The following is a 13,831-nucleotide window of genomic DNA, read 5'->3' on the forward strand; positions in this document are numbered from 1 at the left end:
CTAAACTTAAAGCATGGTAAGTCAGTGTTACAAAATCAGAAAAAAAGAAAACGTTTCGGTTTGAATGAGGCGGATCATGGGCGGTAGTGGTCAATGCAAGCTTCCGTGCATCTTGCACCTGCTTTACCAGAAATTAGCATATAAACATGCCAAAAATATATTAAACCATATCAAAATGGAAAGGTGGCATTCAATGAAAGCAACCCCTACACGATCCAGCAACAAGAACTGGGCAAGGAGCCCAGGCGGACACAAAAAACAGGACAGGACAAAAGAGCTAATCTCTTAAATGATAAATAATTTGTATCTGATGAATATCAGAATCTACATCAAAATCTTAACATCAGTTATAAGTATACAGATTAAAATCATGTAAATGAATATCTCCTTATAGACTAAACTTAAACCTGCACAAAGATAAAATATTTTAACGGCAGCCTACCCGCTGACATTAGTCAATCTAACATATACAAGCATGTACATTTACATTCAGAAACCTGTTAAACGACATCAAGAACAGTTTAGGCACCTACAAGAGTGACTGATACATAAATACTGTTCGAAAGATCAAATAGAGAAATAAGAATCCCTAAAGAAAGCCCAACACGGCAAAATTGAAAATGTTGCAGGCTCGGTTTGGTAGAGCCTGTTCATGGACAGTACTGTCAAGTGCAAACTACCGTTCACGCCCCCCTAGCACCTAGCACAACAACAAAATAAATAAGCAACTTTTAACAAATAAAACTATTTAAAAATAGTAAATGAGATTCTAGCGTTATGATACCGAGTTATGATAATGTTTCATACATTTCAGCTGCATTGCAATTATTATTTATAAGGAAAGACATCAAGAAAACATGCCAAATCCTCAAAATCTGAGTGGATTTTGTAATTTCACAGAATACTTTAAATAAAAGATAAATAAAAAGCGTGTGCTCTAAACGAGAAAACAATGGGCAGAACTAAATAAAATGGAATTTTGAAAGGGGATCAGAGGTTATGAAGCCTGCGTATCACAGATAAGACGTCAACAGACAATTTAAAAAGCAGGCAGCATATCCTAAGGGTGATTCAACATTATTCAAGTAGGAATATTGGAACCACCCAACTAGAAAATGCCGAAAAATTAAAACTAAAAATACCACAAGCACAACAATAATGTCGTGCTGATCATTGATTAAATGTACGAGGAGATTTTTTTACAGCCGCCACACGGCACAAATAACACGGATGTGATCATTAAATAGATAAATACAGAATCCCTTCAGAAAGCCCAACACGGCAAAATTGAAAATGTTGAAGGCTCGGTTTGATTGAGCCTGTTCATGGACGGTACTGAAAAGTGCAAGACCGTCCACGCCCCACGTTCAAGTCATTTAACGGACATTGAAGAATATTTCACTTTGTCTAGGCTGCTGCATCACCATGTGCTTACTGTGAAGGCATACATACTGTATAGGTGGACAACATCTTGTGTTTTTATATTCTTCAGACATTCACTCTGGAGTAGCAATATCACTTCCTCATTTTTACCACCTTTTCCTTCTGTACCATTGGGGTCTTATTCTACTTCAGTTATCAGTTACATTGTCATTCGGTAATTGCTTTATGATCAGCATACTCGGGTACATAATTATGAAATATGTTCTTAAGATAACCAGTTACTGTATGCTACAAATATGCTACATTTTGCATTATAATAGCATGCAACATTTTATTTTGCGTTGTAACTGTGTGTTCGCCAGTGCTTGTGCTTTGGTTTTCAGCCGGTGCAATTTTGCGTTAAAGTGAACATCTCGGGAATAAATGAGTAAAAATTAGCTATAATTTTTATTCTAATTGTCTCTGCACTGAATCTTACAACAGTTCTGGTTTGCATTAATTAATATGACCCGTAACGTTTCAGTCGAGACTACAGTTATAATCAGTCCGTTTATTTTCATAAATTATGTTGGCGATCCGTTTATGTCGACCCAATTCCGATTTGCTGTCACAAAATTCAATACGATAATGAGATAATTACGGACATATTTGTATCCTAGCAACCCGGTATAAAAAAAAATGGTTAAGAAGTCGTTAACAGTAACTGGCTTTTTATGTTTTGAACGTTGATACCAAAGTGACAATAAAGAAGCAGCAAAAAGAAGAATATTCACAAAGTACTTTAAAGTCAACTCTTTCGCCCATTTTATTATCACGATATTCAATATTGTATCAAACTTCGTACATTTTGTGGTTTTCATATATAGTTTTGTATAGGTTTGCTGATCTAAACATTCAGAATGATGAAGGATTCTATAGGTTAGATTTTTTATACCCCTAAAACAGAGTTGGGGGGGGGGGGGAGTATATAGGAGTAACCCGTCGGTCGGTCCAGATATCCGTTGCATTTTCTTTGTCCGGAGCATAACTTGAAGACTAATGGTTGAAATTCAATATAACTACATACAATGTTCAAGCACATTGAGAGGAAGTGCAGTGCACAAGAACCATAACTCTTATCTTGACTAATTACAGAGTTATTGCCCTTTGTTACTTTTCCTTGTCCGGGGCTTAACTTGAAAACTACTGTTTGGAATTAAAAACAACTTCATACAATTGTCAAACACAATAAGGGAAAGTGCAGTGAACAAGAACCATAACTCTATTTAAAGAAATTACAGAGTTATTGCCCTTTGTTACTTTTCCATTGCTTTCTTTTGTCCGGACCATAACTTGAAGACTAATGGTTGGAATTCATTATAACTTCATACAATGGTCAAGCACATTAAGAGGAAGTGCAGTGCACAAGAACCATAACTCTATCTTGACTAATTACAGAGTTATTGCCCTTTGTTACTTTTCCTTGTCGGGGCATTACTTGAAAACTACTGTTTGGAATTAAAAACAACTTCATTCAATTGTCAAACACAATAAGGGGAAGTGCAGTGCACAAGAACCATAACTCTATCTAAAGAAATTACAGAGTTATTGCCTTTTGTTACTTTTCCGTTGCATTCTTTTGTCCGGACCATAACTTGAAGACTAATTGTTGGAATTCATTATAAATTCATACAATGGTCAAGCACATGGAGAGATAGTGCATGGCACAAGAACCATAACTCCATCTTGACTAATTACAGAGTTATTGCCCTTTGTTACTTTTCCTTGTCCAGAGCATAACTTGAAAACTACTGTTTGGCATTCAATACAACTTCATAAAGTCTCAAGGACATTAAAAGGAAGTGCCAAAACAACTTCATACAATGGTCAAGCACAATAAGAGGAAGTGCAGTGCACAAGAACTATAACTCCAACTTTAGTATTTATAGAGTTATTGTCCTTTGTTCCTTTTCCTTGTCTTTCTGGACTTATTACAAAGTAATTCAATAAAAATTCATCAATGGGCAACATACAAGAACCACAACTATATTTAATTGCCCACAACCATAATTCTATATTTTAATTCTTTTACAAGGTATTCTGTTACTAGTAACATCCTCATTTCCGAAGCAGTCTTGTGGGGGTATTAATCACATTTAGTGATAGTTCTAGTTTAATTTACTTTTCTTCTTTCTTTTCTTTTCTTTATTTATTTTAATTGTTTGTTTTTGGGTTTTTTTTGGAATTGCCAAAATTGAGGTTTTTTATTCACTCACGCACAGGAATGAACACAGCTAGCGGTCATAAGTCGGTCATATGCTATGTAATTCTGCTTTATCGAATAAATATATGGTGCTAAATTGAAATTGAGATAATTATGCAGAGTTTATGTTTATTTATTCAAGTCACAGAAATAAATATGTGTCGCCAAAAGTCAGTATCTTGTAATCGAACTTCTTGGTGCTGAATTGCAAACTGCGAGAATGTAGATATGCATGATGTATTTATGTGTGTATGTACGTCATACGTGCGTACACGCATGTATGTGCATGCATGTTATTTCTTTGTTACATTTAATATTCAAAAGTGTTTTGTTGTTGTTTTCGTGTCTGAACAAACTGGCTGTGCTACATAAATAAAGCAATGCCTTGAAATACGAAATGAGTATAAAGGTGATAAAAGGCAGTGAAAGTGTCAAATTAGTATATTTTGTTATAAATACAGTAAACTCCAACTGTATCGATATCGCTTGTAATGATATATCGGTTATATCGATACGTTTGTCTTGGTCCCTGCCAACTTCCATTATAACCTAACGGAAGCATCCTCGCATATATCGATATCGCATGTATCGATATTTCGGATATATCGATGTGGATTTTCAACCCCAACGCACATATATTACCTCTTAAAACGATAATTTGCTGCACAAGTTTGTTGTGGAAGAGCGGTCTCGGGCCGCTTGTTTTAATGCATAAATATCTGCTCGATTAAATACAATGATGTGGAACATGTTCTGTGCGTACGTAACTACCGTTTTGTTCTCAATACAGGTGAATTCATCTCAAAAAATAAAAGCATGGTTTTGTCCTTTTATTGTTTCCTTTCAATAACAATTTTCGTTGTAAATAAGTTATACATGTACATGTAGCTAAAACAGTGAACATGTCAGAAAAACGAAAAAGAAAAATTTTGGATATTGATACTAAATATAAATTAATTCGAGAGATTAATCTTGGTAAACGTAAAAAAAGGACATTGCAAACGATTTTGGAATTAAACAAAACACATTAAGTTCAATCTGGAAAAATAAATATTCTGTCATCAATGCATACGAGACTACGTCGTTCAGCCCAGCCCGTAAACGAATGCGTCATGCCAGTAATTGTCACATGTCTAGTATATAATGCTACTGCTTATACATGTTGAACGATGCAGTGCATCGTCAGTAAGCTACACACCGTACAGAAATCGGTTGTAACGATATTCGGATATATCGATATAGTTTTGTATGTCCCCTGAATATCGTTATAAGCGGAGTTTACTGTATAGCGCTATGAATGAATGTTAACAATCATCTTGTATAATTAATTTGTCATATTTATCAGGCTGAGTATTAAACGCAATAAATGCGCCTAGTAAATATGATTTGTAATATGTAATGTACGTAAATCTCATTTATTTCAGCTCATCTTAGTACAAAGTAAATCTGTGTCCGTCGTGCATCGTTAATGGCGCCAATTTCTTTCTAAAAGAGACATCTCCATCTATACCAATGAGCCAATATTGTTAAACTAAGAAGGAATGTTTCTGACATGAAGCCCTTTAAAAGTCGTTCAAATAATTCAATTCCATGCTAAATTCTGGTTGCCATGGCAACCAAAAGAAAAAAAAAACTTTAAAATTCTTCTTTTCAAAAACCCAAACATTTATAACTTAGATATTTAGAACGAAACATCTTCTCTTCTAGTTGGTGCCTAGCAAGTTTGTTCAAATAAAAGCCATGTGGTCAAAATTGGTCATGCCCCAGGGGTCATTGATTTTCCCTTTATTTTTTTTTTTTTTTTTTTAAACTTTAAAAAAATTCTCTAAAAGTACAAATTAGCTAAAGCTTAGTTGTTTAGCATGAAATATTTTCTTGTAGACCTCTTCTAAGTTTGATGAAATTAAAGTCCTAGCCTTAAAATTTGCCTCTCCCACATGCACATATATTTGCAGTACATATTTTACATATACTTCGATGTTTGAAAATTGTTTTATTTGTATTATTATGAACATATATTAAATTTCACTTAGTGTGGTAAACCACTTTGATCATAGGATACAGGATCTTAAATTCTTCAAAATTTTGAAGAGCTAGATCATAGATATTAAATATGGAAAATAGTTTGGTGAACCTAGGTGAAAAAATTGTTCATATTGAAGCACTGTAGTTAAAATTGGCGCCGCCCCAGAGGAATATATATTTTCCTTATAATTTTTTATGTAGATAGTAAAAACTTCATAGATTCGTCTTCATTAAAACCACTAAAGCTAGTCTTGTTTTTGGCATGACACATCTAAGAGACCTGATTCAACCAGTAACTTAAGATTGTTCTCTATATGTAGACGATTTTCTTATCTGCTATCGATCGAAAAGTATGAGAACAATTGAACGGCAACTTCAACAATATTTAGATAAAATTCAAAAGTGGGCCATAGAAAATGGTTTTAAAGTTTCAAAGTCAAAAACTCAATGACTTTGTGTTCATTTTTGTCGATTGCGGAAACACCATAATGACCCTGAACTTTATATAGCTGGTTCTAAAATTCCAGTAGTTGATGAAGCTAAGTTTTTAGGCATTATATTTGATAAAAAACTTTCTTTTATAACACATATTAAACATTTGAAAACTAAATGCATAAAAGCTTTAAATTTATTAAAGGTTTTATCAAGTACAAATTGGGATCAAATTCTTTTACATTACTGAAATCATACAGAAGTCTTATCCGATCAAAATTAGATTATGGTTCTGTAGTATATGGATCTGCAAGAAAATCATATCTTCAAATGCTAGATACCATACATCACCAGGGTTTACGTTTAGCTTTAGGTGCTTTTCGCACTTCACCCGTAGAAAGTCTATATGCGGAAGCTGGTGAACCATCGCTTTATCTTCGTCGTAAAAAACTATCACTTCAATATGCAACTAGAATTTCATCTAATAGGAAAAATCCAGCTAAAAGTTATACTGAAAAATTTGTTAGCAAACCAAAGGAAATTAAACCATTAGGCCTTCGTTTAAAAGATGATTTAGATAAACTTAAAATTAATCCAGACAGTATCCTTCAAAATGACGATGAGGATGTTCCACCTTGGACTTATAATTCCCCGGAAATAAATATTAACCTTTCAAATATAAAAAAAGGCATCAAATTCACCTGAATATTTCAAAGAGAAGTTTCTAGCAATTAAGGAAGAACATGAAGATTTTATACATATTTATACGGACGGTTCAAAAGAAGGTTGCAAAGTAGGTGCGGCTGCGTTTGAAAATAATTTTACATCTAGTATGAGGTTACCAGATAATGCATCAATTTTTACTGCTGAAGCAAAAGCTATCGATTTAGCATTGTCATACATAGCACAGCATACCCACGATAAATTTGTGATATTTTCTGACTCGCTTTCTGTTTTAATATCCATTAAAAATAAAAAATCTGACAATATCATGGTAAAGAAACTTTCTTTTTGCGATTTCATGATATACTAAAAACAAAATATGTTAAATTATATTGGATTCCAAGCCATGTAGGAATACGAGGAAATGAAAAAGTAGATGCTTTAGCTAAACAATCATTAAATTTTCAAAAAACTGACTTATTGTTACCTACTTGTGATTTTAGACCGGCTATAAATAAACTCGTATCATCTGAATGGAAAGCAAATTGGGACAATGCCGTTTTTAATAAACTTCACGATATAAACCCATCTCTTGATATGTCACCATCTCTATCTCTGTCAAACCGCCGTGATCAAACAGTTCTTCTTCGATGCCGAATTGGACACACTAAAATTACCCACTCTTATCTCCTCACAAATGACAATGCCCCTTTCTGTGTAGGTTGTAATGAAAATTTTACTGTCAAGCATTTTCTTCTTGAATGTCATGATTTTTCACAGGCCCGTAATAGATTTTATTCTGTAAATTCACTCAAAGAACTTTTTAATACAATTCCATCAAAAAACATAATTGATTATTTAAAAGAGATAAACTTGTATTCTAGGATCTAATTGGCTCATTTCTATTGTCATTTACAATGTTTTACATAATATTTTAAGCCTATTATAGCATTCGGCACGATATGGCCAGTTATGTGTTGACGTGCCGTAAAAATCCAAACAAACAAACTTATCATAGCAACCAGTGATTTTCAATAGTTACCATTGTTTTTCCATAGCAACCAGTGTTTCCATAGCAACCATTGACTTCCATTGCAACCAGTGACTTCCCATAGCAACAAGTGACTAACAAAGCAATCATTGACTAACATACCATAGAAACCATTGATCAAAATTGCAACAATTAACTTTCCATAGCAGCCAGTGACTTCCATAGCTACCAGTGAAATTCCATGGCCAGCAGTGATTTTCCATAGCAGATCATTGACGTCCATAGCAACAAGTGACTCTCTCTCCATAGCAACCATGGACTTCCATGGACTTTTCTCTCTTTCATACTTACTATGCACTTTATAGTACTATCAGTTTTTCTTAGCACTCATTTTCTTCTGTCAAAATCTTTTATAAAAAGATCTTAACATACAAATATACTTGTCATAATCTGATAACATTGATTTGACATTATTTTATATGTATTTATTACATGTACTATGATTTGAATGTTTGTATATTATGATTGAAAAATAAAAGAGAAAAAAAAACATGGACTTCCCTAGCAACCATTGACGTCCCATAGCAAACAGTGACTTCATAGCGGTCATTGCCTTTTAATAGCAAACTTTATATTTCCATAGCAACCAGTGACATCCGTAACAAACATTGAATTTTTATGCAGCAACTAGTGACTTCCATAGCAAACATTAACTTTCCACAGCAACGAGGAACCTACAATTGAAATTTATAGCAGGCAAAGACTTCCAAGGAAACAGTTAATGTTGTATGGCAACCAGTGACTTCTTTTGAAACTATTGTTTCCCTTAGCAACCAGTAATGCTTTTACATGTGTACTTTTCCAGATACAAGTATGAACTTTGCGATATTAGTTTTAGATTTAGATTTTACATCTGCTTTTGTTTATAGTTTTTAATCTTACTTGTTACTTGTCATTAAGAGTATTTGTATTCTGGTGAGCGATATAAGGGCCATAAGGACTCTCTTGTTCTAAAAAGTATTAAGTGTGATTGTACTAGTAACATGACTTGATAATGACTGACCGACCAACTTTGAGTTGTTATTAAATAATCATCACTATGTGTTGTTATCTGGCACTTTGTCTTCAGTATCACATATGAGCCGCGTCACGACAAAACCAACAGAATGGGTTTGCATGGATCCAGACCAGCCTGCGCATCCGTTTCTCTACTTGCTTTATGGTTTGTAAGCGAACAGCATGGATCATGATCAGACTGCACGGATGCGCAGGCTGGTCTGGATCCATGCTGGTTGCAAACCCATTATGTTGGTTTTGTCGTGATGCGGCTCATATATGGTCAGTGGCTAGGCATAAAACTTGTCACTGATTGTCATACTTATTTATAGAGTTGCATAAAAGTAAATCTCAAAATGTTTTAACAAATATATATATATATATATATATATATAGTCTTTTTCTTTTAGAGCTCAATAATAGTATAAACATTTAAAAACACAGAGAGGAAAACAACACTGAGAACAATGCCTTTAATGAAATGTGAAATCGAAACCTATACACTTTACGTTAGGGGCCAGTTACACAGACGGTCGGTCCCAAATCGGTCATTTAAGTTTGAATTTACTCGCTGTTATGATCGGTTGTCATGCGTGATTTTTTTTCTGGTTTTCTGTGTAAACGGCCATCGGTGACAGAAAGCAAACTCAAACGGGGTTGGGTCGATGATGCAAATGCTGAAATACTATCGGTTTTCATCGTTTGTAAATCGGAGCTAAATCGGGCGTAACGCTGATTAATCGGTGTTTGATAGCTAGTCATCAGTGGTTAAACACTTTCCGTCAGATATGGCCGGTGATTCATATTTGGTTATCTTTGTCCGATCGGCGATATCGGTGATTAAGAGCTTGCATATAGGTTGCTGTCGGTTATTTGTAAAATATTTTCACCGATTGAGAATTTTAAACATGTTTAAAAATCCCAATCGGTAATTTTTCACCGATGACACTTATCTTTCCCCAATAGCAGTTGATAGGTGGAAAACAGGTGACCAATAGGTGATATCGGTGTTAAGTACGTTGTCATCGGTTCACTACATAATTTGGCTAAAAAAACTACCGATCAATCACCGATGGCTCTGTGTAACTGGGGTGTTAAGGAAAGTTTTTTGATACGCAATTTTTATTGGAACATTTAGGCCACTTAAATATAAATTAAAAGGAAAAAAATAACAACAAAGAAATTGTAAATGTAATCACACGATTGAGCATTTTTTTCCATTCCGTTTTGTTTTTGTTTTCTTTTTGTCATTTATTTCGCCTTTTTGTCTCGCGGTTACAATTGCAAAGATCAAAGCACATCTTTTGTTATTTTTGTTGTTGTTCTGTTGTTTGAGATATATTTAACTGAGTGCCGTAATTAACTATATGTTTCTGTCTATTCGGCACCCTTGCCAGTCCGTTGTAGATTTACCTCGTCATTGACATTCATGCTGACATTCCATGAATTTCCTGCGTCCTGTGGAGGAAAAATATATCTACCTGTGGAGATAACAGCAAAAGCATTTTGTGTCGTAGGAGCAACTTCTCTGTGGAACCATTTTCTTTCGAATTAATCACGACAGGTTAACCAATCATCATTTGCACCTTGGATACTTAGAGATCCTGTAACACAAGTTTTATTGTTTTATATCATAAATAAGATGCTCAAATTAAGATTTATCAATATTGTAAATTCTAAAAAGCATTATTTATAAAGATATTGTCGAACTTAACATTTCATTTAAATAAAGGGAGGTAATAAGAATTTCTTCTCTTTAAAATCTTAGTCAATTTTTTCAATAAAAAATGAATGTATATATTTTAATGATTACGTATAATGTGCACAAATATTTATAATACATATTTGCGATGTTTGAAAAAAAAAATTATAGGCATAATTAGATACATTGAATTACTGTGTCAGTCGAAAACTGAAAATTGAAAAGTCAAAATAACGAACCCACGATAATGATAACTGAATATAATTGTCTGTTTTCGACATAGTTGGTCACTTTTGTGGTTCCGATGTTTTGATTTCAATTCACCGTTGTACTTTGACTTTTCATCATCGTATTTCGACTTTTCACCATTATGGTTTCGTTTTTTCGACCTTACTCCATCCTACTTTCGACATTTCATCATCGTTGTTTTTACATTTCACCATCGAACTTTTGACTTTTTGTCAACTAATTTTGACTTTTCACCATCGCAGTCTCGTTATTTCGATCTTTTACCTTTTCGAAAGTATGATGATGATATACGAAATAACGAAACCATGCTACATTAAAGGATAGAAAAGGACGAAATTATTTCAAGTTTTCACCATTGTCGTTTCCTTATTTCGACTTTTCACCATTGTAATTTCGAGTTGTTATTCGAGTTATATGTGTCTCGCGATTGCCTTCGCGGCACACCATATTGATTAACCCCACACTTTTTTTAGGAGATGAAATTAGACTTTCAATTAAGATATATTTGATTTAGGATGTACATCGCTTCGTCATATTTGGGATGTTCAAGCGTTATGAATGACATAGATATATATCATTGTTTTAGCTACTTGCCATTTTCCTTTTAACTTACTGTTTTTTTTTTTTTTTTTTTTTTTTTGTATTTACGGTGTTTTTTGTAATATATCATAACAAATGAAAAATGCAAATTACCAGCATTGCATGAGGAATGCCTTACCAACAGCGTTACCAAATTAGGCCAAGGCAATATATTTTTTATGATTTATCCGCATTTTTGTGTATTTCTATGCCCTCTTTAATATATTAAAGTTTATTATCCAAATATACATATTATTTTTGACAGGAAACTGTTGATATTTGTTGACAATTATTTATCTGTTTTTGGTAAAATTTACTTGCTCGGAGGGAAAAGGTAACATCTATAAAAACAGTGAAAATGTCACAATTAATTGTGAAGAAATGGATGTTTATAAATATGAATGTAAACAATCATTTAGTGTGTCGTTATTTATTTTTGTCATACTTACAAGGGTAAAAATTTGCAATATATGCGCCGAAGAGAAAGTTTATAATTGATGCATATACTTTCTGTTTATTTTGTTAATTTCGTTCATTAAAAAGTTAGCCTCTTTCAAAATTTATCTATACGTTGCATATATCTGATTGATTGTTTGTTTTTGATTGATTGATGGATTGACTTTGGTTGATTGATTTTGATTGATTGATTGATTGATTGATTGATTGTTGAAAATTGTTTAGTGACCTACATGAAATTAGTGCAATCATTTTGTTGCATTTCTATGATTTAGAAGCATTTAGTAGCACAGAAAATAACATTTCAATTTATTCGACATAAATGAATTTGAAAACTCAAACCTCAAATCGCCAAAAACTGATTTATTCGGCCCCTTGTTTAAAAGGTTTCTACAAACACATACTCATTGATAAATATATATTATTAAATGCAGTCAATACATTCATAATCTAATTCAAATGTTTAATTTTGCGATCAAGCGTGATTTTACCCCTTCCCGTCTTTAGAATTATCATTGTCCATTTTAATTAAAGTGATTGCATATCCAATTATAAGCCAGTATGGCCAAACCGTAGAGTAATAAATATACAAAAATATACTTACTGCCGTAGTCCTATACTTGTTGTTGCTCAAACAAGGTCAAAAATAGTTTGAATAAACAAACTCATCGTGTATTGTGATTTATTACTAACATCAGTATCACTCGACTGATTCTGATCTACTTAATAATTACATCAAGGGAAAAGCATGTTAGCCACAAGCCAACTTCTGGAAACAAACATGTTAATATACTTTATTTTTCCATACGAGAACAAACGTGTGAGAAAACTGTTGATGGTTATTTTGAAATACAACAGAAATACCTATAAGGGATACTTAAAAAAATATGACGTAATGATATGACGTAATACAATTTTAAATAATAGCTTATTATTCTATGCATTTGTTTTGAAAATACTTTACTACAGTGCAAGTCCGTATAGCTATGCAATGGTATATGTATGTTTAAACATTTATTGTATCTCAGTTTGGAGGCTTTACTATTGCAAATGTGTCAAAGTTAAATTGTATACATACGCTACCTCTACCTCGTAGAAATCAGGTAGACTCGTGTTTCAATGCTCTTTATATTTTAATATTTTTAAAAATCACATACTTGAATCACGCACGATAGTAAAACGTTGATAACCTTAAGATCGGCTTTAGGAGCATGCATTGCTGTTGTCGCTTGAGGATCAAGTTCTTGACCAAAGTAGGGTTCTCTTTTTGCTCTGTTTTGATAAATACTCGACTCAGAAGGCACCCATTGCCTCCAGACTTCTACTTTTATTGCATCATATGCATAGTTCAACAATAGTTAAATTTCGTCACTTTCAAAAACAATCCACCGTGAAGTCAACAAAATGGTATGTGCATACAAAAATATTTCGTTGACATATTTGTGTCGTTGTTTTAAAATGATGTTGTTGATATTGTTTTTTGTTATACTGTCTCATCTTTACGTCCATGAAATTAAGACTGTACCATTATCCTATTAAGTGTATTATACAAAATAAATTAACTTTCCACATTATTGATAATCAGATATGCTGACAATTCAAAATGTTTTGCAAACAAAAACCACCTTTACTGTTCACTTGCGTATGTTTTTATTTTTCATCTATTTCATCATCATCATTATCATCACCATCGCCATCATCATTATCACCATCATCGCCATCATCATCACTGTCATCAATATCATCATCGACATCATCATCATCATGATCAACAACAACATTTCGTCGTAGTCGACATCATCATCATCATTATTACCACTTTTTTCATCATCATCATCGTCATCATTATAATCATCATCATCATCATTTCATCGCGTCTTTTTCTATCTATAATTATATTGCCTTTCTACCGAATTGATAGCACGGTGAAGTAAAACCTGGACATACTTTAGTTTAAGAATTATGGTATACTTAATCTACGGCTGTCAAATTGAAAAGCACATTAATTCTTCCAATGGCAGATAAAATATATGATGCAGATATTTTAATTAAA

The sequence above is a fragment of the Ruditapes philippinarum genome, unplaced genomic scaffold (assembly GCF_026571515.1).
Source record: "Ruditapes philippinarum isolate M1 unplaced genomic scaffold, ASM2657151v2 ctg2780_1_1_1_1, whole genome shotgun sequence".
Taxonomy (NCBI): Eukaryota; Metazoa; Mollusca; class Bivalvia; order Venerida; family Veneridae; genus Ruditapes; species Ruditapes philippinarum.